We start from the raw sequence: 27292 nt of genomic DNA, 5'->3' as shown, positions 1-27292 counted from the left end.
CGAGGGGCCCTGGCGCTTTGTACAAGGTGGCCATACAAGGCCTCGCTTCCTCAGTGGGGTATTAGTCAGTTAGGATGGCCACAACGAAATACCACAACCTGGGTCACTTACACAACTGATATTTATTTTCTCACCGTTCTGGCACATCAAAGTCCAAGATCAAATTGTCAATTTGGTTTCCAGTAAGTCTTCTGTTTCTGGCTTATAGACAGTGCTTGTGGCTGTATGCTCACATGGCCTTGCCTCTGTTCATGTGGAGAGCGGGGGGTGGGGGGGAGAAAGAGAAATTCCTAGTGTCTTATAGGACACCAGTCCTGCCAGATTAGGACCCCATCCTTAGGACCCCCTTTAACCTGAATTATCTCCCTAAAGGCCCCCTCTCCAAATATAATCACATAGGGGGTTTGGGCTTTGACACATGAACTTTAGGGAACACAATTCAGCCATAACAAGTGGCTTATGAACAGAGACCTGAAGGAAGAGACAGTGAAAGCCAAGATGAAACCTAGAGGGAGAGCATTTCAGGCAGAGGAACAGCACATGCAAGGTCCTGAGGCCATGTGTGGCATGTTGGAGGGGCAGCGAACAGGCCAGAGTGGCCGGAGCAAATGAGCAAGAGGAAGCGTGTCAGGGGGTAGGACAGAGAAGAAATGGAGGCCAAATCCTGTACTGCCTTGTAAACCATCGAAAGGACTTGGCCTTTCCACTGAGAAAAAGGAGAGATGACTCAAGAGTTCTGAGCAGAGGAGCAGCATGGTCTCGCTTATGTTTTAAAGCGCTCGCTCTGGCTGTTATGTGGAGAATGGACTGTACGTGAAAAGGTGGAAGCAAAGTATCTGTTAAAAAATAATCAGGAGAGAGATAATGCAGCCCTGGACTCCAGGATGGTTGGGAAATGGTCAGATTTGCGAATTGGAGGTGGAGCTGATGGGAGGGACTTGCTGCTGATTGATGGATGTCAGACGTAAGAGCAGCAGAGGAGTCTGGGATGCCTCCAAGGTTTTTGCCATAGGCATTTGAAGGATGAAAATTGCTATCTGCTGAAGTGGGGATAATGGTGGGAAGATCCATTCTGAAAGGTGAAACATCAAGAGTTCAGTTTGGGGTAAGTTAATTTCAAGATGCCTTTTAGAAACCCACGTGCAAATGTTGAGTGTGCAGTTGGACATATGAGACAGCTAGTCAGGGAACGGTGTAGGCCTGCAGCAGAAATTTAAGAGTCAAAGAGTAAAAACGGTGCTTAAAACTACACATCCAGATGAAATTGTTGCCTAGATAGGAGCAGATCAAAGAGAGATGAGATCTGAGCCCGGGAGAACCCCGCAGAGTAAAGGTGGGAAAATGAAAAGGATTCAGTAATCAAGTCTGAGAAGAAGCAACTGTGAGGTTGCAGAAAAACCAAGAAAGTATCGTGACCGGGAAGCCAAATGAGATGTATTTCAAGGAGGAGAGGATGATCATATCTGCAAATGACAGGACGACTAAGGTAACCACTAAAATCACTACAGACCTTGAAAAGAGCTATTGCCATGGAGTGACAGATTAGTGTATTAGACTCTTTGCCAGGCTCATGGCAGCGTTCACTTCCAAGCTGCTCATGTAGCTCCTGGCAGGCCTCAGATCCTTGTTGGCTTTTGGCCTAAGACATCTATTCCTTGCCAAGGGGGGTCTTTCCATAGGTCAGCTCACAACATGGCAGCCTGCTTCCCCTAGAGCAAGGAATCTGAGAAAAGGCAAGAGAAAGCAGCCCCAGATGGTAGCCACACTCTTTAGTAATATAATCTTGGAAGTGACATCCCATCACTTATCTAAAAGACTTTGGTTTTTTAGGTTCACAGAAAAATTGAGCAGAAAGTAGGGAGACTTCCCACATCTTCGCTGTACACACAGCCTCCCCCCACTACCAACATTCCCCTCATGTCATTATCACCCAAAGTCCAAAGTTTACATTAGGGTTCACCCTGTGTAGTACATTCTGTGGGTTTGGACAAATGTATAATGACATGTATCCACCATTATAGTGCCCTGTTTCCCTGAAAATAAAACCTAGCCAGACAATCAGCTCTAATGCATCTTTTGGAGCAAAAATTAATATTAGAACCAGTACTATTATGTTATATTATATTATAAAGATCCAGTCTTATCTTAAAGTAAAATAAGACCAGGTCTTATATTAATTTTTGCTCCTAAAGACACATTAGAGCTGATGGTCTGGCTAGGTCCTATTTTCGGGGAAACACGGTATCATACAGAGTAGTTTCACTGCCCTAAAAATCCGCTGTGCTCCACCTGTTCATCTTCCCTCCCACCCCAAACTCTGGTTACCATTGATCTTTTTACTGTTTCCATACTTTTGCCTTTTCCAAAATGTCACATAGTTGGAATTGTACAGTAGGGTAAACTTTTCAGATTGGCTTCCTTCGCGTAGTAATATGCATTTAAGTTTCTCCAGGTCTTTTCACGGCTTGATAGCTTATTTCTTTGTAGCACAGGAGATAATAATATTCCATCGTCTGGGATGGACCAGTTTATTCGTCCATTCACCTGTCGAAGGGCATCTTGGTTGCTTCAAAGTGTTGGCAATTATAAAGCTATGATAAACATCTGTGTGTAGGTTTTTGTGTGGACGAAACTTTTCAACTCCTTTGGGTAAATTCCAGGGAGTGTAATTGGATTATATGGTAAGAGTAGGTTTAGTTTTGCAAAGGACAGTCAAACTGTCTTCAAAGGTGGCTGTACCAGTTTGCATGACTAGCAGCAAGGAATGAAAACTTCCTGTTGCTCTACATCCTCACCAGCACGCGACGCTTTCAGTGTTTCGGAATTCAGCTATTCCAATAGATGTATAACAGTATGCCATTGTTGTTTTATTTTGCTATTCCCTAATGATATATGATGTGGGGCATCTTTTCACATGCCATCCCATCACTGTTGCTGATTCTATTCATTAAAAGAAATTCACTAGGTCCAGCCCACACTCCAGGGGAGGTAATTGCACAATGACCCGAATAGCAGGAAATGGGGTCACTGGGGACCATCTTAGGGGCTGCCCAACATAATTCGATTCAGAAAAAAATGGCGGAGAGGAATTGGAGACAAACATAGACAATCATTTTGAGGCGTTTTGCTACAAAAAGAAACAGAGAAATGAGGGGCTAGTGGCAGAAAGATGTGGAGTTAAAGAATGGTTTTGTTTTACTTATTTTACAACCAACTAGATCATTCTTATCAATAAAGGTGATCTATTGAATATGTAACTAAATAGAATTCTATTTTATCTCTGTATTCATTATTTCCTAGAAGTACGGTGACCACCAATGTTCAGGTTTGTAAATAACAAACCCGAGAGGGGATTTTTTTAATAGTCTGTTTGTACCCATACAGGGGTCCATATGCCAGAGCTTCCAGGATACTTATCTGTATGCCCTCTAATTGCTGAAATCAGTCACCCAGGTTTATTTAGGCAGATAAAACCAACAGGCCTCAGCCAGGGTAGACAGTCTCTCTTGGCTTGAAAACAAGCCTGCAGCTGCTTGGAACAGGCAGGCTCCTGGGCCAAGACCTGCACGTGGCAAATGGTCCAATGATGCCAGTTAAAGTGTTACCTGACTGGAGTGATCATTTAAATCATAAATCATGTCTGCAGTTGCTTTGTCTTCTGACTCTACACTACAACAACACACTGAAATATGCACTAAACACAGAGACAAAAGTAAATGAATGGGCCAATTAATTTGTGAAAGCAAACGTCCTAGTAGATCTGTGTCTGATGTTCCTCCACTGAGAACAGTCAGTGAGTCTTAGGATCTCCTGGGAATGAGGATCAGGCAACTGCAGGGTTGGGGAGGGTTGTAAATCATGTGCTTTCTTCCCCTTCCACATTCAGAACTAACTCAGACACAAGATACAGGATGGAGATTAAAGTGGTAGCTTTACTACTGATAAGATAGAGTTTTCAGAGCTGAGTCTGTTGTACCCCTCTTCTTAGTTCAGACCTTGGGTCACCATCTCCTTATACTGGTCCTGGGCAGTGAAGGAAGAAAAAGAATGTGAGTCCTCATAGCTGACCGCCTTCTAATGGATCAGCTCTTCTTTGGGAAAGATGAGCCATGTGGGGGCCAAAAAATTTTCAGTGAGTAAAATGCAGGATCATGTTATTGCAGGGTTCACGAAAAATACTATCTTTCACTTGGTTTGGACTATCGAAAAAACACATAGGTAAAGGTAGTGACACTTATAATTTCCCAATTGCCTGTACTCTGAACCAAGAAACCACGAAACCCTCAGTGGCTTCCAGGTGGTCACTTCTTACCCCCTGTCTCCCCTGCCATGAGAGAAGATAATCTTAATCTGCTCCACTGGGAACAGGGGACAGGGAGAGGATGGATGCCAACAAGCCTACCCCAGTTTGCAAGCTCTCAAAATTCATGTTAGCACAGGATTTTATTGAAATTCCTTCCTCTTCTGAAAGGGAATGCGGAAAGGGTGGGCAGAATCTAGGGGTAATATTCTGCAGAAGTTCTTCCACAATGAAATACGGAGGGGGGTGGGTCAGGGGGGCAAGCTCCCCTCTAGCAGCAGCAAAACCACCCAGAGAGGTGATTACAATCCCCGTCTTAACACTTCGCACTCCCAGCACCCATCACAATGCCTGGCACAAAGCCAGCACTCAATAAGTATTTGTTGTACTGAACACTCCTTCCAACCAAAATGAACTCAAGTGTTCCAGTTTCTAGGAAGCCCCAAATCTCAAAATTCCAAGGACAGATTAAGGATAAAACTGAAAGGAAGAGCAAGGCCGGGGAGGACAAGTCATGTCTTGCAGGGCTTCTGTGACTTGCAGAACACCCGGGGGACGGCAAGGAATACTTGGGGTGGGGCGAAATACCTAACCTTATTTGAGTGCCAGGAGCTTAATCGAACCTGCCGCGAAGGAAATGGACACCACACCCACGGAGGTGTTTGGGGTGGATTTCACGGAGTCCGCAGACTCCGAGGACCGGCCTGGGGGACCCGGGCCCTCGCGTGCCCCGCTTTTCCCCAGGCCGGCGACAGGGGGCACGCGAGGGCCTCCCAGCGCAGCAGGCAGGGCGGGTGCTAGGCAGGGGCGGCTGCTGGGCGGGGAGCGGCGGTTGGGCAACTTTTTGGTTGGCTGCCTCCGGGTGCTGACGGCCCAGGCCCCTTTTAAACTTAGTCTCCCCGGTGCCTTTCCTTTTCGGCCTCGGCGCGCGACTTGGTAAGTGACCTCCGACTGCCTTGATGCCGGAGCCGGCCAGGTGGCCTGGGGTCTCTCCGGTGACACTTACTAGGCGCGCCCCTCCTGGTCCCTGTACCCTTCCCATCTGGGCCACCGAGACTGGGGTTCGGCCTCAGCTCGGCGACCCTTCGGGAGAGGCTTTTCCAGCGCCAGGGAAGGAGCCCCCGGAGGAGTCGCTGTGATGGGCGGGGACACGCACGTGGTGCCGGAGGCCCTTCTTCCCCGAGAAGCACCTTCGTGGGGCCTAAGGTCCCCTTTCCCCAATGGCCCGGGCGCCCGCCACCTCTTGCCTGTGACCCGGACGCCGAAGGGATCCGGGCCGCAGGGAGCTTCATGCTCCTTTTCAATGAAAAGTTTCGAGAATCAAACCGACCCGGGGCGGAGGCGCACACCCCGGGATGGTGTCGGGGTTCTTGGCGCACTCGGGGCCCTCGCCCGCCCACGGGTGCTAATAACCCGGACGCCGCCAGTTTAGGAAGTGCATGAGATCGTGGATCCGAAATGCTTTAAGTTTCCGCGCCGAGCAGTGTAACAACAGGGTTAGCGACAAACCGAGGGGATTTCAACCACACAGCCATTCCCCCGCCACAAATGCCTTTCAGCCGCCACTTCGCATGGTGGTGAGTCTTCCCGGGAGCGGATAACGTTTTCAGGGTTGTGAGGCCAGTCTCGGTTTTCTGTCCTGGGAGAAAATCTGGACCACTGGGGTCCACCACGATAGAGAAACAGGCAGGGCTGCCCTGGAGAAAGCTGGTCTCCAGGAATCACTTTTAAGTTTCCTGGAGGCTCTCTTCAGTATCAGTGGGCATTTTAAATGTTCGTACACATTGTTATAATAGAGTTGTCTGAATTTAGTTACATCTGTAAAGATCTAAATTTAGGGGTCAGTGAGTGAATGAAAGAATCATTGTAACTGTCATAGGTACCACTTAGTAATCTTCTGCAATGTAAGGCTTTACGCATTGGACCCAGTTGTGAGAGATCCTTTTGCTGACTAGGCAACTAGATAGCACGACGATGTATCATGCTTTTAAAGAGGATAAAAGGTGTAGTGTTGCAGGCTGTGTTGTAAGTACTCCTTTTCAGCCATATGCATAGACCCGAAATACATGAGCAAGTTTCCCCGAGTACCTCAGTCTCGTAAATAGCACAACACTGGAAAAAGCAGTGGCCGGGCTTTGTTTTACAATTGCCAGTAGGTGTTGAGCCAGACTGTTTAAACAATTCCTTGTGAAAAGGTGACTGGAGCCAGGCAGCGTTTCACAGCGGCTTGAGGCAATGTCTATTTAAAGATCGTGGAAACTGAGCAAGTGCTGAAGACTGGTCTGAGCTCCTGGGTAAACATTTCCTGGCTTCCTTTGGTTTTTAAATCTGTTAAAGATTTGTTTCATTTTATCCTAAGCAAATACTGTTGCCAGTAATGTTTATGTTTTCTAAAATTGATATTCCACACTAATGTCACAAAGATAAAAGTTGGGAAGATGGTGACTGCTGACATCGTATTAAATGGATTTCCAAAGTATAGGAATGTAGTTCACTATTTATTTTACTCCTATCTAGAAATTACAGGAGACTCCCAAGTGGCAGGAAATTTGGGGAATGCAACTTTTTAAAATAAGAATTCTATTCAAAAGGAGCTTTTCATCAAAGGTATCTAGTAGATCACCACAATAAGAGAAAGACATTCTTTACCATAACAAAACATGAAAAAAGTTACCGTGTGGTATTCTTAACAATGTTCTCACTTTTCTACCAGGCTCAGTCCACTTCAAGATGCTGACAAACTTCAGGTAAATGGAGAGAATTTGGATTGAGTTACTAAATAGTTGAATAGAATTCTTGGCCAAGGATGAGAACTCTAATCTGAGTGAATATGCTTCTGCTCTGATGGGTTAAAGGATTTACCTGAGGCCAACTTGATAGGAATTTATTAAATTTAGTCACATCTCTCCCCACTTCAAAAAGTATGCTTAAGTAATTGACACTTAATCTTTCAAAATATGTATCTTTTCCATGGGTGGCCCTTTTGAATTGAAGTCCTCCAGAAAGAAGGCGGGGGGGGGGGGTGAATTGTTAGGATTTTGGGGGGGGGGGGAATTGTATTTATGTCAAAACATTACTGTGTCTGAGTTGACAATGTAATATGTTGGGGAATTCTATTACCTACAGTTTTATAAACTATTTGTTTTCTTAATGATGTGTCTTACATAGCAATTGCTGATCTAATTACCTACTGTTACACTTCTTTTACAGGGCTGGTGCTTGACAGAAGCTTTTCACGTAAATAAGGTGTACTTGAACATGTGACGATTGATAATATGCAAAAAAGTTTTTGCTTTCTTTGTCCCTTTCATGCATGGTAGCAGGAGTAAATTTTGAGAAGGTGCCAAATATCTGTAAGAACATATTATCTGCCCCATATGAAATTTCCATAGAATATAATTCCATTATTTAAAGGATTTTTTTCTACCAGCCTGCAGTTTGACACAATAACTAGACTAGCTAGTCTACAACTATCGTAGACAACTTTATCAATTGCTTTAATTTACAAAGATTATTTTAAAATTCCACTCTTGACTGTTCTAAAGATTACATGTTCCAAAGTACCCTTTTAAAAACTAGGTTTTATATCCTTCAGATTTTTCCATAATAGATCACTTTAATGATTAAATTTGACCCTTTTGACAAAACCAATCAATGGATTCCTAAGGGGAGGAGTTGGTTGCACAAGGGCATGAGGGAATTTTGAGGAACTGTTTTACATCTTGATTATGGTGGTAAATTGCGTTGGTGAAATTTGGAGTGAGTTTTACTGAATGTAAATTATGCTTCAATAAACACAACTTTTAAAATTTACCTTTTCTGGCATCATTGACATTTCCAATGAATTTGATGAGAAGGCCGTGGGGTCAGCACTTGAATGAGTTCCTGAGACACTAAAAGTGACAAAAACGTCAAAAATCACTTTGGGGTATAAGTCACATAATTGACTTATGCACCCAAATACCCGAGAAACAGGACCAAAAGATAACATTGGCTCACTTACCAAGAATATAAAATTTATCCTTATGGATCAGTCAGGCAACATATTCCTTTCCTTAACAGCAGCATTTTAAATCTCACTTGTGGTATGGCCCTTCTCCCTCAATCTCGACAATCCCTTCTAGTGGCCATGTGGTAGACAAAGGAGTTCGAATGTTCTCTTACCCTGTATATGCCCTGTAACTTTGTTAGCACTGCTTTGGGTTAACCCTGCTTTCCACATTGGCAACTTTCACTTCCAAGAAAATTTTGAATGGCCTCGGCCAATACTGGCTTAGCCTGGGAATTAGGCAAGTGATGTGAGGTGCTAAGCAATTGGGCTTGAGTCTATCTCAAAGGCATAGGCCACGTGACTTATTCCTGAGCCAGTCTGAACTTGCCCTTTTGGGATAGTCAATGATGCTTTTGAAAGGAAGGACGGGCCAGGCGTTGGCTGTGAGCCCTAGTTTTATAGGTAGTAGGTCTAACCCGCGGAACCTGACTGCGTGCTTCCGACAGATCCATTGGGCCCTCTTGCCCACAGGAGCAAACACTGCCCTTCTGATGCCCCCTGGTGGTTCCAGGTTTACGACATTCCCTGCTCCATCTACCCCGAAGTCCCCTTCCCCATACCATCGTAATCCAGTTGTCCAACACGTTAAGTAAAAAAAGCATCACCAAAGAAAAATGGGGTGACAGGTTAAACCAGTCCCACCGTTTTTGCAGTCAAGTGGCCCTTGTTGGCACAGCACATGCCTGCGTGTTGAGCAGAACTAAAGTGGGAGTTGGAGAATTGCCAACATGACTACTACATGACCAGGCTGTGCAGTTGTGCTCAAGTGCCGAGAAGTGAAGCAAATGGACTCGAATGGAATGTTTTTAAAGAGGATTTATAATTCCAAGGGAGGAGCTTGGGCTTGAGAAGCATATAAAAGAATGATTGAAATAGTTTCATGCTAAGAGTTATGATTCCATTGAAAATGAAATCTTATTTCAGATGTCCAGTCACTAACCTCCACAGATACGACTTGCCCAGTACCAGTTATGCTATTGCTGTCACTTCAGGTAGATTGAGTCAATTTGATTTCAAAAATGGGCATATCCCATTTTTGACAGATACTCTACAGCTCTTGAGTACAGGTAGTTTTTGTTTCTTAAAAGCAAGCACATTTTTGTAGTTCAAGTGAATATTCCAAACTAAGGTATGTAGTTTTGAGATCCCTAAAACCTTAAATATTTATATAATTTGGCAAATATTTACTGTGCTTTCCGTGTGAATTAAGTTGTGTGATAGACAATTTCTGACTTTATGAAGGTTACACGATGTGACTTACCCATATCGCTATGTAAGATGAAACCAGTTAGAATGTGCCTCAGTCGACGTGTTACAAGGAATAATTTCACTTCATATCTGAGTCAATATCTGAAAGATTCAATTGTTAGGACAAACTGTGAGGAGACTATTACATCTATTTATACTCCCCACCACCACCACCACATTTCCAGAATGGTTGGGTGGCTCATACGCAAAGAGCAAACAATAACAATAATGAGAAGAGGGAATAAAAGCTCACCAAGAAGAGCAGGATTATAAAACAAGCCTTCAGACTTCTGCTTCAGGCTCCCGCCACTTTAACTCTGAGATTCCTAGGGACCAGAGAGAAGAGCAAGTTGGCAAATATGCCATTTGGCACTTGAATATAAGTTTAAAATGGAGGAGGAGAAGGGGGCAAAGTCATTTGCATTTTAGGCTTCTTAGAACCAAATGAGAAGATGCTTCCCCCTCTTCCCCTCACGATCTCAAGTACCTTAAAGTATGAAGTAGAACAGAGAAGGTTCTCAGGGATCTAGAGATAGTGGAGACTGATGCATTTGGCTCCAGAGTAGTAAGGTCAGTCGACCGGTGAGCCCTGTGAGGCTGGACCTACTCCTCTGATTGTCAAGCCAAAGTCAGGGAGAACACGTCGCGAGAGAAAAGCCTTGTTGAGATTATGTGAACAGATAAAACAGCCAGAGATGTGTTTGAAAGGCTTAATTTTTAATTTGTACTCATAAAAGTTGCCTTAAAAAAAGTTGCCTTTCCAAAATTTACCTTGTATTCATTACACTGATTCCAATATTTTGTTACAAAGTTGTGATGTATCACAATCTGGGACTATGCAACCATGACTGGAAGGACCCCTGGTGGAGTTTATCGGTACCGCAAGGGGCCAGTTGTCGAGGTGCCCTCCACCATTGCCACCTTCATCGCTAAGACAGCTCCACATCTGTTTCAGAGATAAAGAGATAAAATCCAGTCAAATTAATGTGATCTATGTTATCATGATTTGCTCCCGGGAATAGAGCAGAATGTTGTAGTCAATGAAATGGAGCCTAATAGCACTGATTCTCCATTGGACAAATGCCCTGGCAGGTTACCCCCACTCTCTAGGGCGGAACAGAGCCCACTGTATCATTTATAGACCTCCTATAGTGGAAAAATATGTGGAACTTTGGGAATCATCATAGAGTCCAAACTGCACCCCAATACAGTTGCCACTAGCCACATGTGGCTATTGAGTATTGAAATTGGCTAGTCTGAATTCACATGTGCTGAGGTGTTAAAAAAAATCAGCTTAGGAAGAACTAACGTTAAAGGATGTCAACTATCTCAATTTCATGTTGATCATAAGTTAAATGATAATATTTTGGGTGTATTGGGTTAGATGAAATGTATTAAAACTGCATAAATGTCATCTGCATTGTATTTCTATTGGGCAGTTTCCAAAATATTCATGGAAACACGCAGACAGTAGTTCCACAATCCAATAGAGAGAAAGGAGTTGCTTTTCTACTATGCAGGACCTGGGGGGATAGCAAGAGTAAAATTAGCACTTAAAATGCAGAATTTACAGGCAAGCAGCTGTTTTTTTTTCAAGGACAGAAGGTGCAGGTGCAGGGAGCCAGTGCCTCTTAGAAGACCTGACATAAATTCTACACACAAGCTGCTAGCACATCTGGGGATTTTCAATAAAAGACTTCAGAATGTATTTATTAAACCATCTTTTGTTCTAAGACTACTCTGTGAATGTATTTGTAGGTTCATTAGAATAAGCTAGGGCCAGAGGACTTATGCTACAGCTCATCAAAACACAACTTCCTTAGTGAAGAATCCTTATAATGGACAGTTCTGGTTACCGAGTTGGCTTCGTGTGTGTGTGTGTGTGTGTGTGTGTGTGTGTGTGTGTGTGTGTGTGTATTTGTGTCTATAGTAAGGTAGTCTTTCAACAATTTTTTTTTTTTTTATGGAAGAGGCAAGCTTGGGGGAGGTGGCACCATAAATATTGCCAGAACTTGTATAAAGTACAATTTTTCAGAACTACCTTATGTTAAAGCAAAATGTTCCATAAAATTCTCTTTCCTTCGTTTTCTCTTAACTCAGCTATGAAAAGCAGGTCTGTGTAAAATCCCCTTCTGTAGTTTCCTTACTACTAGTAACAATGATTTTTTGGTAGGTTTCACATTTCTCTTAAGCAGTGGTTCTTCAAGGGGGTGGTGATGGCACATGATTTTGCCCTCCTGGGGGACATTTGGTAATGTCTGAAGACACTTGATTCCCACAAGTGGGTGGATGGGGAATGCTACTGGCCTCTAGGGGGTAGAGGCCAGAGATGCCGCAAAATACCCTACAATGCATAGGACAGTGACACACCAAAAGATTGTTGGACCCAAAATGTGCAGAGGTTGAGAAACCCTGTCATAGAAAATCTCATTCCCAGCAATGCCAACCAACTAAGGTGCTACTGAGTATGCTACAGACTATTCCCAAAATGTGACTTCCCCCCACACACATCAGTTCCCTGTACTTTGAGGTCTGAGGGGGCTTAATAGCCTCATTGTTCTTACTTCTAAGTGAACATCTATATCACAGCATTTACAAAATAGCAATTCATTATTTTAAGCAAAGAGCTATAGGGATTTTCTTCTAGGCACCTCAAAAGATAATTTCCGTGTCAATAAGTGGCCAGAAACTCAAAATTAGCACATCACAAACTAGTGACTTTCTTAACCAGACTTGGTCAAACTGAATGTCTTAGCTTGGTCACTGAGGCGAAGCTTGCCCAGATCTGTGGAGGGGCCATCAGGTCTCTGACCTGGCCTCAGACTCTAGAAACTACCCAAAGGTTGTTCATGATCTACTTCCATCAAATAGCTTCCATCCTTAGGAGGGGCACTTAGCACAACAAGGGAACATTCACAAACCAGCTGGAGAACAAATAGCTGGAAACCAAGGAACTGAGACTAAGCATCATTGACCATGCTCCACCTCTCTAATTTTCACATGAACCAGAAAATTCTAACTAACTTTAGAGCCCAAAGAACAACAAAACCCTGAAAACATCGAATCCCGATGCTGGCAGAATGAAACCCCTTCAGATTGTGTGGAGAGCAGTCTGAGTGCAGTTAACGAGCTTGCCGAGAGTCACAGCCCTTTCAAACTCGGGCTGGTATCCATCACCACAAAGACGCATTGAATGCAGTTGATACGATTGACAAAATGGTGATGGGTGACACAATTGCTCTCAAATGTAGCAGCCGTACAATGGAGGCACCTGGTAGCAACGCAGGGAACTCACTGGAAACACTGTGAGATGGGAGCAGTGTTACCAGAGCTCTGAGCAGTCCAGAGACGCTGCCTACCTCTCAGGTTAAAATGCCCTTCTCTGTCTTCCGAGCATGGGCATTTTTAATCTTACACTTTCTTGCATAAAAAAGAAAAAGAAAAATACAGCTCATGCCTCCTGGTGACAAACAGCGGGGAGATGAAGCCCAGCAAGCCAAACTGCGGTGGACGAGGGGCCAACGTGACAAGGACGAAGTGGATGAGGTCCATGAGGTAGTTCAGGGAGCACTGCATGCTGTTCACAGCCCCTTGCTCCCTTTCTGGAATGTTCTCCTGAAGAAGCTGAGTCACAGTGAGGTCAAAGGACCAGAGATCTACAGGGCAGCAGTACTGGGAGAGAATAAATGTGAATTCAGTGAGGATCCCGGCTCCAGCGACTGACTGGTTCCATTTGTCATGTTGCCTAAATGGAACTTTCTGTGGCTCAGTGTCCTCATCTATAAAATGGGAACATTTAGCACACTCTCCCTGGAGGATTGTATGATATAGTATTGTACAGTGTAGCGCATCATGCCTGGCCATCTGTGCCACTTACACTTCTTACTAGCAGAATTACAAATGACCCTGGGGTTGCTGGTGTGCAGTGGAAACCACAGGTTAAAAGCACCAGTGCCTGGGATACACTGTGCATTAACTCAATGCAAACTATAGTTACTGCCATAATTTGTGGCATTATAACTACCCTTTTGAGCCACCATTACCACCTTCACCACCCAATAGCAACAAAACTTCGTTTTGGATGTTCTTGTGTATGCTTTCTACTTCATTCCAAACGTGGTTAGGAAAGAGAGTGAAGTCTTGAGCTTCAAATCTGGTTCCAGTTCCAGAGCTTTCCTCTTCACCCCTGGCCTAGCAGAGAAGGAATTAGCCTCCCTTCTCCCCTGCACCTGCCACTTTCAACCACATAAAGGGGCTGAATTTGATTACACTTCAGCAGCAGCCTCAGGACCCGCCATACAGGCATCGAGCAGGGCAGAAGCCCACCGTGGTGATACCAATATTGTCTTTGAGTGACAGCATTTGCTCTGTGGTCCTGGAGCGAGCTGCCTTCATGGGTACCCATTCCCAGCTTCTGCCTGCCTGGTTGGTTTCCCAGCCAGTTAGCCTTCCAGGTTCCCTAAGACTCAGCTCTAGCCCTCCGGAAACCTCCTGGTAGACCCCTGTCCTGATCCCCAGATTGAGCTCTGTACTCAAGAAGTATTTGGACCAAAAATGTTGCGTCCTCCAGTGTCTGTCTTTGCAGGGCACTGACCAGGCCTTTTGTCCTCATGACCTGGCCTTGTCACCCTGCTGTGGCCCCCACCCAGGGGTCCTGACCAGGACCCCTCATCTTCCTGGGCTGTCCTGACCACCCAGCATAACCTCTAAGTCTAGGGGCTCAGCCCACCCAAGGCTTTGTCCTGCAGTGGACTCTGACCTGGAGTGTACCTGTCAAATCCCGACGCCTGGCCCTGAAGAAGCAGGGCTTACAGAGTTAGGCAGTATTTGCAACAGGCTGCAGTGGCACAACGTGAAGCGCTCCAGGAAGTGAGGGCTAATTATGCGCTGACACCATTTTGTCTAAATTGAGGGAACAAAGCGTTGTAGTTCTTAGATTTTTAGAAAGCAAGGTGGGTTACAGGCAATGTGCGAAATTGTGTTGTAGCCAGAGTTCTGTGACTTAGTTTCCATCAGGATGGAAACAACTATTTACTGAACAAATGCCTAGAATAAGCCCTGTGCCCGGGAATACAGGTAGATACCCAGGCGGCCACAGGCCACTCATCCTAGTGAGAAGACCAGTCATCACAGCCACCAGGCCTGGCCAGGCTAACCCAGTGAACTAAGGCGTGATACATTGTGGGCACTGGTGCTTTTAACCTGTGCAGTTTTGACAGCATACCACCACTCCCAAGGGCATTTGTAACTCTGCTGGGAAGAAATGAAAATAGCACTTGCTGGCGCTGGGTATTGGGAGCCACACAGCACCCATTTCGTTCAGCATCATGGCTCTCTCCGTCTCACTGCCCACCCCACACTCCACCCTGACACAACAATGCTCATGAAGGCACCAACATTGCAGCCAAAACGTAAGAATGATGATGATGACTGAGGATGAGAGTTACTGCTTCACAAGCAGTTCCCGTACATGTGCAAGCTTTGTGCTAACCCCACGACCTGCGGGAATGATTCCAATGCATCCTCCAGACTTCCCTCATGGGCAGGCACTATCATTCCTTTCCCATCGTACACAGAAGGAAACAGGGACGTGGGGAGCTCACGTAACTTGCCAACATCATCAGGTCACCTGGCTCTGTGTCCTGAGCTGTCTCCCTCAGGAGGGTCGAGAGTGTTCTGTGTCTGGCATCTTTATCAAGAGTCAGCAGAAAGAACTGCTATTGCGATGGAGAAAAGCCTCAAGTGTCGCTCATACTGAATGCTTCTCCAGATTGCAGGCGCTGCCGATGAGATTTCATATTTTCCGAATGTGATCATTTCCTATGTGTCAGGAAGAGTCAAGTCACGTGGGGATAGGAGTCACTGGGGGGACTTGTTGTTTTTCCTTTTGAACGACACACTTGAATATAATCATATAAGATGAACGGCATAAATCTTAAATGGCCAGTCTGCTCAGAGCTGTTCATACAATTAAAGGCTGGATGTGCAAGCCAAATACCCAACCTAATAAAAGATAATCCACCCATCAGGCACGACACTTAAAATATTTTAGAAGTTAGGGAATCGCCAGATGAAAGCACAAGTTTCTAAATCAGTTATTTGGAATTAAGAACACAGCTTCTTTCTTATACATTATATCAGAGAAATAAGGTTCCCAGGCTAGCCCATGGTTTTATAACCCCTTAAATTGGACTTAACAAAACTTTCCTTCCCAATATGCAAAGCCGTGTGGACCAAGGGTTTCTGGGTCTCCGTGGCAGACACCAGGAACACACCACCCCAGCCCCATGCTCCCAGCACACCATGGCTCCAGAGGTGAGAAGGTGAAGCTCTGAGCCCCAAGAGGGCAGGGACCTTGCTGAAGCCTGGTGCCTGGAGTAGTGGACGAGGCACACAGAGGAGGTGTGCAGGAAGTTCGCCGAATGAATGAGGAAGACACACTTGGGTTTTGGTCCACTCTTTCCACCACCACCACCACCACACTTTTCACTCTGCCCATGTCTGACATGGGAGTGGAAAATCGGCTGTCTCTGACCTATGGCCTCAGGAAGGGGCTTTAAGGGTGGTGTCTTTAGATTTGGAGGAGAAAAGGGGGCTTAGGGCAAAGAAATGATGCTCTCTGGGTGGAAACCTGATCACTGGGATTTCATACCTAAGAGCAAGGCCCAGACTCTTCCTAGGCTGGGATTCTGCAAGTCTAATCACTCAGGCCAATGTGCTATTACGTGATTTCTGTCATCGTCACTTGTGACCCCCAACATGTTACTGTTGGATTCATCAGGCATCAAATGACCAAAAACTTTTTAAAAGATTTTTTAAATACCCTAAGTAACTCAGACAGATCCTCACTGCCAGGTGTGATGACATAAAGTTGGTGGCAGAGTTCAGAAACCAAATTCTTGGGGGTGGGCAAGCTTGTAGACCCTCAGTTAGGCACCCTATCCCTGGGAAAGGACTTAACTCCCCCCGCCAAACACACGCACACACACATACGGGCAGCTAAGGAAAGACTTGCCCCCACCAAGCTGCCCTTGTGCCCCTCTCCCTATCTCAGTTCTGCAGAGAAAGGATCCAGGTCAAAATACTTCTTTCAGATAGATGCCATCTATAGCATTCACATGCTTGACACCCGGGAAATAACTATTCTTACTGTCCCAAATCTCCACATTTTCACATTTAAGCCTTTGCACAACTGTCTGCCTGGCTGAGAGTACTCTTCCTTCTCCGTATCTCCTGCCCTTCAGGGATCTCTTAATTCTGCCTCCTTCTGGGAAAGCTTCCCCAACCTCCAAGATAAGACTGGGTGTCCCTCTGTGTTCCCAATCTTTCTGTCCTTCTTCAACAGCTCCAATCACTTTGTAGTGTTGACTGCGGTTGACTACTTAATTAATGGCCTCCCATTCCATGAGGCTAAGACCTTGTCTGATTCAACCACTCTCATATACCCAGTGTCTTGGACAGTTCTTGCCACACAACAAGCTCTCAGTGAATGACTCTCAACATGAAGGCTTCCATGAACGAAAGCTTACAACACCACAGTGACAAGACCATCAAATGCTTCTACGATTACTTAGCAACATCACAGATTGCAGAATCCCTCACCACTTGTGACCCACTGCTCACCGATTCTCGCCAGGATCACGCCTGAGAAAATCAAGATGACGGAGATGTAAGACTCAGGATACTCGGGGTCCTGCTCGCCTTCAAACAGAACCATACTACTGGTCCAGTGGATGGAGGAGCGGTCGGGAAGGATAGGTTGGTTCACATTCGTTTCAAAGGAATAAACATGCACCTGGCCCTCGTTTAGCACCTCATGGTCTGAAGAAGAGCTGTTGCTTAATGGGAGTAAGAAAACAGCCAGCTCAAAAGGACTTCCAGGAGCAAAGACGGAAAACACGCAGAGCACCTGGCAACTTATGTGGAGCTAGCTGGATATGATTCCCATGGTTATCGAGCCATAGCGCCCCCTGAGGCTGGTGGAGAGAATCGTGCCCATCAGGCCAGACAGAGCCGAAAGGGCAGTGGGGACGCTGAGCACTGAGCCTCCGGTCCCCTGGGGTAGGCGTAGCCGGGGTGACGCAGCGGAACCCCAGCACCGCCGTGTAGAGGAAAGCCAAGCACCTGCAGTACGCTTCCCAGCCCTCACCGCACGTGCGCAGCGGCCTTCGCGTGTTTTGACAGCAGAGAGAAACGAGAAAATCCCTTGGTTGTGGCCTGTTGTCCTTCAAGGTTAGATTTGTGGTCCTTTGGCTTATCCAAAGTTTGGGGCTTGTTGAAGAATCCATCAGTGTTTTCCCAAGAGCCCGTTTCCCCTGAAATAAAATCCAAATATAAGCTTTAGGTCAGGACGCTGCCCAAATGCCCTCAGCCCGTCCCTAAGCTCATCGGCTTCCTTTTGGGACATTCCCATGGGCACCCACGTCTTCCTATCCCAAGCACCTGTGTTGCTGCCTGAGGCTCGCTCTCCAGCCACAGGAACATAAAGGCAGGCTCTACAGTGCCCAGAAGTCAACACCCGGGCAACAACCCTGGGCTGATGAGTGACAAGACTTGGAGGAGAAACACCTGTTTCCTTAGCCCTTAGTGGGACGATTCTGAGGTGTGCGTGACACAGTCGCTTAGAGAAGCCCAAAGGGGCGGAGCGCCAGTCACCCTCTCTGGTAACTCATACATTGACACCCCCGTCACTGGCTTTTCTCCTTCCCTGTCTCCACTCACATCCTTTCACCATGCTTCTTGGGATCACCTTCCAAAAAGATTACTTTTCACCCCCCATCCTTGTCTCAAGAACTGCTCCTCTTGAGAGAACTCAAACTGGGACCCGTGGTGAAGTGAGGAAGGTGGGCATAGACAGAAGGATGCAGGGAACCGTTCATGTGCTTGAGACGTGGTAAGAAACTCTTCCGAACAGTGACGGATATTGCCTTTGCTGATTTTTCTGAAGAAACAGATACTCATGAAAAGACAAGGATTAATACCTTTCAGTCTCCCAGGATGGAATAGACAATGACTTGAAACAATTTTTTTAAAGGTATAAGTACTTGTGAGAGGTATTCAGCACAAATTGAGACAAGCTCTGAAAAGAACTAAAGGAGCCAAATAGGGCTGTGAAGGAAGGCGAGAGGGTCAGGCGGGCCAAATCCATTCTAGACCAAGAACTGTGAGAAAGGTAAAGTTCTTAGTCATAAAAAATAATTTATTGCCATAGCAGGTTTGTTTGTTTTTAAAGATACAATAAAAATAAAAATAACAATGGGGGGGGGGGGGGGAGAAACAGCTAATGCTGACTTGACTAAATGCCAGGGAGAGAAATAGGACTTTATACAGACTATTTTATTTAATTGTCACAACACCCTTGAGGTCAGTTCTGTTATTGTTATCCGTACCTTACAGGTAGTGAGACACAGACAACCTGAAATAATTAACCCTGCAAGGTCACGCAGCTAATAAGTGGCAGATGACAAGAATATAGCTCATCTATCCATCCAGCCACCCATCCATCCATCCAACATCTAACTATGAACATCTATTCATCTGTCTCTGTAAGTGCACATGCTTTATTCATGCAATGAGATCTGGGGGGCTCTAACTGCAAAACAACTGGAGAGAAAAGAGAATTAATAATAAGAAGTTTAGGAAGAGAGACTGAGGTCAGAAGCAATGCTTGGGCTGTACCAGGTGGACAGGCAACATTGTCCATCGGTAGGGGTGGTTCTCATCTTGGGAAAACGAGCTCATATTTACTGGCAGGTCTTCTCCCTCCCATCCTCACCCCAATGTTAGGGAAATTCTGATTTTAAATGGCTGATCGCAGAGATGGCCAGTTCATGATTTTGTGTTGACTAAAGAGCAGCCCCGTAACTCCCTAACACAGTTGTCTCTGGCTTGGTATCTTTAGGATGTTTATGAGTGACGTACGAAGGAATAATCTGCCCAGAGGACCATGGAATAGCTTGTGCAGGTTATAGCCTGTACAGGCTGGTGGGAGTGCTACCCACATTGGAGTCTCTTTGAATGGAGCCCTTGTGCACAACCTGTGTAACTGTACAACCTGTGTAACTGTACAACCTGTGTAACTGTACAACCTGTGTAACTGTACATGGCAGCCCCGCCTACCCCTACCAGCCATATGAACTCCATGACCAAGGCCACAGCTGGAGCCTTCTCATTTCTCACTGTTTCTAGGCAAATTTACAGACAGAATGTGGAGATTAAAGAGAATGTTGAGAATGTCAGACACAGTTCTGGAAAGAAGAAACTAAAACACTGACATAAAGGAGGAAAAAAAGAACCAAAGCCATCTCTGAGTTTGCGTTACCTTGAATGTTCACAACCTCCTGCTGCCTTTCTAGGAAGTGACCCCTGCTTGTTGCTGGGGTTTTACAGCCAATTGGGGAACTAGTTGATAAACCCTGGACAGAAATAGAAATTCTACAAGGAGTGAAACCAAGTTCCATCCAAGAATGAAACCACAACCGATCACATGAGATGCCCATGTCATCACCTGGCCCACGGACAGGGGAGCAAATATATGGATGATTTGGTCCAGCCGCCGGACCGCTGCATTCATCCCTATAAGTGAGAGGAAGGAAACATTGCAACTCAGTGGACCAGTCCTTCTTCCTAGTAAATTTAAGGTCATGCGTTTGCTAGATTTGCTACCAGTGCACTGGGTAAACAAAGGTGAAAACAGGAAAGATTCCTTTAAGTCTAATTATAGATTAATCATAGGATTTTCAACCTGGAAAAGAACTTCCAGATCACTTGTTGAAATATAAACAATTAACAGATGAGTAAAGTGAGGAATAGAGACTAGGTTTCTTACAGCTAAATTATTCTAAATCCTGTCTCAGCACTCTCTTCGATCACACCCTACTATCTTAACAACATAATAATATTAATAGCCATTATTATGACTAGCATGTTGACAGGGGAGAGAGGTAACAAATGGAGATAAAGGGCACAATTGGTTGAATACTTACTCAATGCCAGGCACATAATTCTAAGCCTTCTACATATATTCATCTCACTTAAGTCTCACAACTCTAAGAAGTTGAAAATATCTCCCTTTTACAAATTAGGAAACTGAGGCACACAGAGTGAAGTTATTTGCTCAAGGTCACAGAGAAGGTAAATGATGGAGCTGAGATGTAAGCCCAGACAGTCTGACTCCAAAGCTTATTCTCTTAACTATTCCATGATCATTGAAGAATATATTTACAAGAGCATTCAAAAAATTATAATAAACCTCACACCAGAATCTGCGTTTTATTTCAGATGTCTGTAAAATTAATTAACAGAGACTGGGAAGATTTTTTTTACCCAAAGACAGAGGACACTTTCATGCTGTGTCACTTGGCTTTTACCCACGTGGCTGTTCAATTTTGGGTGGTATTATTTAAGCCACAGTACATCCAAATAAGTGCACTTTAAAAGAAAACATGCAAATAAGTGCACTTTAAAAGAAAACATGATTCTAAGGGGATTCTACTCTTTGTAAGGAGTATATTTTCATAGACTTCTCCATAATAGCTTCCTTTATCTTGGCTATCAACACTCACGAACGTTTTCTAGAAGAGTACCAATTGCACAAATAGAGGGGAGGACAAGATCACTAGCTTTAAGCTGGCAATTTGAAAATATCACAGTGTGAATTATCCAAGTTTTATAAATGGAAGAAAAAACAAAGAAGATGCCAGATTCTTCCATTTAGCTCCACTGTTGAAAAGAAATTCTACCTCTCACTGTCAGAAAAATGATAATCAACAGTCACATTTGAGGATGAATTTTTTTGGGGGAAATGGAAGCTTATCACTAGGCAGAATTTTAAAACCTTTTAATTGACTTGTTTTCCAGATGTAATACTGTGAAGGAACGTCTAGTAATATATTTTGAAAGACTTCTTTCCCAAATGCAGTTTATATATACCCTTGATAATAACAATATTATCCATTTCCTATGCACTTCCTATGTGCATAGATGGTGCTAAGTACTTTACAAATCCTGTACATCACAGAATCCTTCCCAAAATTGAGCTGGTGGAAAGGGGAGGGGAGTTGTCATTATTTCTCCCATTTTATAGATGAGGCAGGTAAAGTCTAGAGAAGTTAGTCACTTGCAACCGCTAAGAGCTTTAGCTGGTTTTAGCTGAATTCTAGTCTAGGTCTGTTTGACTCCAAATACCTTTCTTTCAAAGGCTATTTTACTTCGTCTCTCAGAGCCCTGATTGGCTCACCAGCTTTGTTCAATGAGCCAGGCCTACTTCCCAGGCTATTAGAGGACCCCTGATGACAACGGTGGCACAGCTCACCAGCCAGCTGGCCTCTGTTGTCACCTGTGAGGCTTACGATTCATTCCCTCTGAATGGTGATGGTCAGTGCAGTGCTGGCCCGGTTCGCCAAGGCCGCCAGGGTAACCACAGCTGCATAGCTGGCCACCTACAGAAGGAAGATAAAGGGAGTTTGGAACTCAAGAATAGACTCTCTCAGCCCATTGTGACACATACAGTTATTTAGCTGATAGCTGACAGCTCAAGGAACATCTAAATGAACACAAAGAGAAAGGTTCAATGTAGGTTTGGAGTCAAACATTATTGTGTTGATTCTAAGCATTTTCTTCTTCCCACCCCCCTGTTAGCACCAGATCCGATGCTAATTTGTACCTTGCAGACAAAGACACTATTGTTCTATTGCCTTCATGTCTGTGGGATTTAGGCATGTCTGATTCACAAAGTAGGGGTGAGGACAACACTGGCAAAGGATTAGCCAGATCTGAAACCAGTGAGCAGGGCGGCACAGAGATGACTCACTGAAGGGTATTCAGGTCTTGTCCTGACATTCGCTCTCATGGCACATGAGGGAGACAGAAGACACTCACAGTGAACCAGCAGTACCAGACGTGTTCCATGTTCCTTTTGTAGGAGAACACAAGCATCAGGACAGCACAGCAGGCGGTGACAGAGGCATTCTGAGTGAAGAGCAAGGCATGAGCAACTGTGAATAGAAACAGTATTTACTCTTGGTTTTAAGAGACAGGTTGCAGCTACAGCTTCGTTTGCTGCAGAGTAACTGCATTTGACCAAATTCCTGTGCCAGCCAGGGTCATCGCTTCCATCAGCAATTGCAGGCTTGAGCCTCCAGGAGGCAAAGAGCTGGCTCATGTGCTCACTAGAGGCAAAGCCAAAAATAAATAAATAAATAAAGCTGGGTTTTGCAAGTAAATGAAAACATACTTTGAAAGAAAGACAATATGAAAAGCAGGATATTAGATAAATTAAAGAACTTGAAATTTTCTACTGCTATATCACACTCTTCTGAATTTCATTTGGGACTGAAGTTATCAATATGGCCTAAGACCAACATTCCAAAGTTTCAACAATTTAGCCTTTCCAAGGGTGCAGCTTTAGAGAATGCCTTTCTAGGACTTCTAGGTGGACTGAAAACAACCATACTGACTAGTGATCAAAAGAATAGGAAAAACTTATAAAATCCTATATTCTTACTGAGCAAAGGAGGGTTCAAGAGATATTAGAGCCAAAAGCTAAAAGAAGATCTACATTTGAACAAGTAAGTCTCCAGATATTCATTTCTAGTTTAGACAGATTATTTGGTACAAAGATATCTTTTACACCTAGAAATTGCCTGCAATAAAAATAACGCAAGTATATAATATATAGGTAAAACCAGAATATTAAAAAGAAAGCATGTTTTCAGAAATGGGTAAGAATCTAAACACCACATTAAAATATTTTAAATGTAGTACAAGAGAATAACACAAAGCTGATAATTCTTTTTCTAGTTTTTAAAAGTTATACTCTATTGTTCTGTATTTTATTTCACTAAATAAACCAAAAGAACTAATGAGATCATAATTTACCACATAATTATATGTCATATATAAGAGTATTACCTTATTTCTTGGTTTTCTGTCAATCCAATTGCCAACTAATACCACATATATTAATACCGATCCAGCCACCACTAAGCCAAACACTGCTGTTAGAAGAAAATTGTGTCCATATAATTCTATCAGGAACACAGATATGGCAAAGTGCCACATTCGGTCTCCCTGTGAGGCAGCAGAAGCAAAGCATATGTTAGTCATTGACCTAAAAGATAAAACAAAGTCAAAATCCAGAAAGATTCACTTCTCCCAAAAGACCTGTAATATTCAGCTTTTAAAACCAGGATGTCAAAAATTATGTTTATGCAGTACAGCTAAGTCATTTTTAATGCAATAGAGTTACATTTTTAAAAATTGGACAGAATATATTTTAAAATGTTGAAAGCATCAAAGAGCAAAGAAGCCTGTGAGAAAATACCAGATGAATACTTGTGAGAACATGAGAACCCCAAGAGGTAAGCCCAAGTTACCCTGGGATATCTGCTTATTCAGATGAAACAGAACTGCAGTTTTGATGGCTTCAGAAAGTCAGTTGATAGAAATCCATGTCTATCAAAAATAGGGACAAAGATAATATACATTCCACTTTATGGTGAGATCCCGTATAAATCCATCCTCAGGGTAAGTAAGGGTAAACTACAAGTAAACCCTTGCCAAGACTTGCAGTCCAGCTTTGCCTCATCTAGATGGGTCAGGAAACCTCAAACCTTGAACTTGCGTATTACGCTGGTCCGAGTGGCTAGTGCCCACTATGCATCTGGTAGAAGACAATTACAATCCTCTCTAAAGGAAGATATTATCATCTTAGGTTTCAAAATATTCCTACAATAATTTTAAAATACAATGCCCAGAACACAGTCAAAGATAACCAGTCATACAAGGAAATGAAGCACCATGAGCAAGATCTACAATAAATAACAGACTATAGAAACAGACTTACTGAGATGTGAGATATTTAAATTATCAGCCTTAGGATGTAAAATAATAATGCTAACTGTATGTAAAGAAACAAATGCCAAGTCTGACAATCTAAGCAGGGAATTGGAAACTATAAAAAAATGACATAGCCAGTTTTAAAAAGATCTAAATAGAAATTCTAGAAATGAAAAATATAGCAATCGAAATCAAAATTTTAAATTCCGTTGACAGGTTCAATAGAGATTATAACTAAAGAAAAATCAGTTAACTATAGATATGTCTGAAGAAAAACCCACAGTAAAACACAGGAAGACAAATTGAGGGAAAAGATGGCAAAAACAGAAGATGAAAAAGGAAAATAAAACATAATGGGCCAGACAAATAGAAAACACAAAATAACATGGCAGATTTAGCTTAAATATAGCATTAGTTATCCTTAAGTATAAATGAACTAAATGTTCTAGTTAAAGGATAAAGATTGACAAGTAGGATTTAAAAATATAAGTAGATGCTGTTTGCAAGAGACACATTAAAACAAAAGATTAAGAGAGATTGAAAGTAAAAGGATGGAATTATATACTACGCAAACACTAACCAAAAAGAATCTATGTCAGTTGCCAGATGGGAGGGGAGTTGGAGAGATGAGTGAAAAAGGTGAAGAGATTAAGAAGTACAAATTGGCAGTTACAAAACAGTCATGGGGATATAAAGCACAACAGAGGGAATATAGTCAATAATATTATAACAACTATGTATGGTGTCAGATGGATACTAGATTTATTGGCGTGATCACTTTGTAAGTTAGATAAATGTCTAATCACTATCTTGTATACCTGAAACTAATATGTTATATGTCAACTGTAATTGACAAATAAAAAAATTATTTAAAAAAAGAATATCACTAAATTGGTATCAGACAAAACAGACTTTAAGGCAAGACAAAAAAGCATTACTTGAAATAAAGAGGATCACTTCATAATAATAAAGATTCAATTCATCAGGAAGACGTAAAAATTCCAATTTTCTATATACCTAACAACAAGGGCTCAAAATATATGACTCAAAAATGTGTAGAATTAAAAGAAGAAATAGACAATCATTGTGGGAGATTTTAATTCACTACCTCCCTCTTGGTGATTAATATGAACAAGCGAAAAATATAAATATATATTAAACATATATATTTATATGTATTTTATATATTATACAGAGGGTGCCAAAAAATGTATACACACTTTAAGAAAGGAAAAATCTGCATTAAAATTGTAATACTCAATATACACCGATAATAAAAGATGAACACAAGTCACGTTTGACTTCTGCAATTACAAAAGGTGCTCAAAGTGGTTACCATCAGCATCCAGACACTTCTGATTATGGCGAACTACTGCTTGAGCAAAGTGTCCACTTGTATACATTTTTGTACTTGTATATATACCCGGGGTGGCAAATGATGTACACAAGTGGACACTTTGGTCAACGTTGCTCAAGCAGTAGTTCGCCGTAATCAGAAGTGTTTGGACACTGATGGTAACCACTTTGAGCACCTCTTGTAATTGCAGAAGTCAAATGTGACTTGAATTCATCTTTTGTTATCAGTGTATATTGAGTATTATAATTTTAATAGTTATTTTTCCTTTCTTAAAGAGTGTATACATTTTTTTGGCACCCTCTGTATATGTATGTGTGTGTTCTACCTAAAGGTTACATAAAAAACACTGTACCCAACAACTTCAAAATACATATGCTTTTTAAGCAGATGAAACAGTTGTAGAAATTTACCGGATCATGGAGCAAATCTTAATTGCAAAATATTGAACCATACAGAGGATGTTCTCTGGCCTCAACACAATTAAGCTAAAAGTAGATTAGGAATAAATCAGAAATTCTTTATATGTTTGTAAATTAAGGAATACATTTCTAAATAATTCATAGGTCAAACCAGCAATCATAAAGGACATTATAAAATATTTTTAATGAAGCATATCAAAACTTGTCAGATGCAGCTAAAGTAGGGCTGAAAAATAAATTTATGGTTTAAATATGTATATTAGAAAAGAAAGACTGAATTCATATAGATAGGAACTAAGTATCTACATGAAAAAGAAAATGAACAGCAAATTAAACCCAAAGAAAATAGAAGAAAAGAAATAAGAAAGGTAAGAGCAGCAATTAATAAACTAGAAAATAAGATACAATAGAATAAAACCAAAATATTGCTCTTTGGGAAATGAATTAAATAAATAGTGGTATATTATACAATGAAATACTACACAGCAATGGAAAGTACAAAACCAAGGTTACATGCAACAACACAGGAATTGCCGACAATGTTGAGTAAAAAGAAGCAAGACACAATAGAATATATATGCTAGGATTTCATTTATAGAAAGTTCAAATTAAACTAAACTATATCATTCAGGGATGTCTACCCCAGTGGTAAAACTATAAAGAAAAGGAAGGAAATGAATATCATAAAAGTGAGGTTCATGGCTACTTTTCATTGATGAGGAGGGGGTGTGATTGAGAAGGGCCCCTTGAGGGACTTCTTGGGTGCTGGCTACATGCTAGTTTTTGACTTGAGTGGTGGTTGGCATTCACTTTATAATTACTTATTACAATCATTCCTTATACATGTTTTATGCACTTTGCTCTATTGGTGCTATAATTGGTAATTCAAAACATTTTTTATCAAAAATATACACACATTTTGTATCATATTTTGAGACACTTTAATTGTCTATTACAGTTCTCTGAACCATCCAAAGCACATTAATTTCATTTTGATTCATCTTACCCATATTGATAAGGCACAGCTTACATAAACCAAAAATCTTGGACTCATGAGGTAGATCAAAGTTGCTCCTAAA

General features: G+C 42.8%; 1 long non-coding RNA gene and 1 other non-coding gene across 2 annotated transcripts; both read left to right on the top strand.

Moving 5' to 3' along the window:
* The first annotated feature begins 5132 nt into the window (after positions 1-5132).
* On the top strand, positions 5133-8113 carry LOC141573209 (uncharacterized). Its single transcript, XR_012498898.2, has 2 exons — positions 5133-7047; positions 7511-8113. It is a non-coding gene; the product is annotated as an uncharacterized LOC141573209 (long non-coding RNA).
* LOC141567027 (small nucleolar RNA SNORD93) lies at positions 7098-7171 on the top strand. The gene has a single exon (XR_012489426.1). It is a non-coding gene; the product is annotated as a small nucleolar RNA SNORD93 (small nucleolar RNA).
* Positions 8114-27292: the final 19179 nt, after the last annotated feature.

Source organism: Rhinolophus sinicus, chromosome 4 (genome assembly GCF_057876585.1).
Source record: "Rhinolophus sinicus isolate RSI-liver-muscle chromosome 4, RSI-T2T, whole genome shotgun sequence".
NCBI lineage: Eukaryota > Metazoa > Chordata > Mammalia > Chiroptera > Rhinolophidae > Rhinolophus > Rhinolophus sinicus.
Note: the sequence above shows the minus strand (reverse complement) of the source record. Positions and strands in the feature narration are given on the sequence as shown.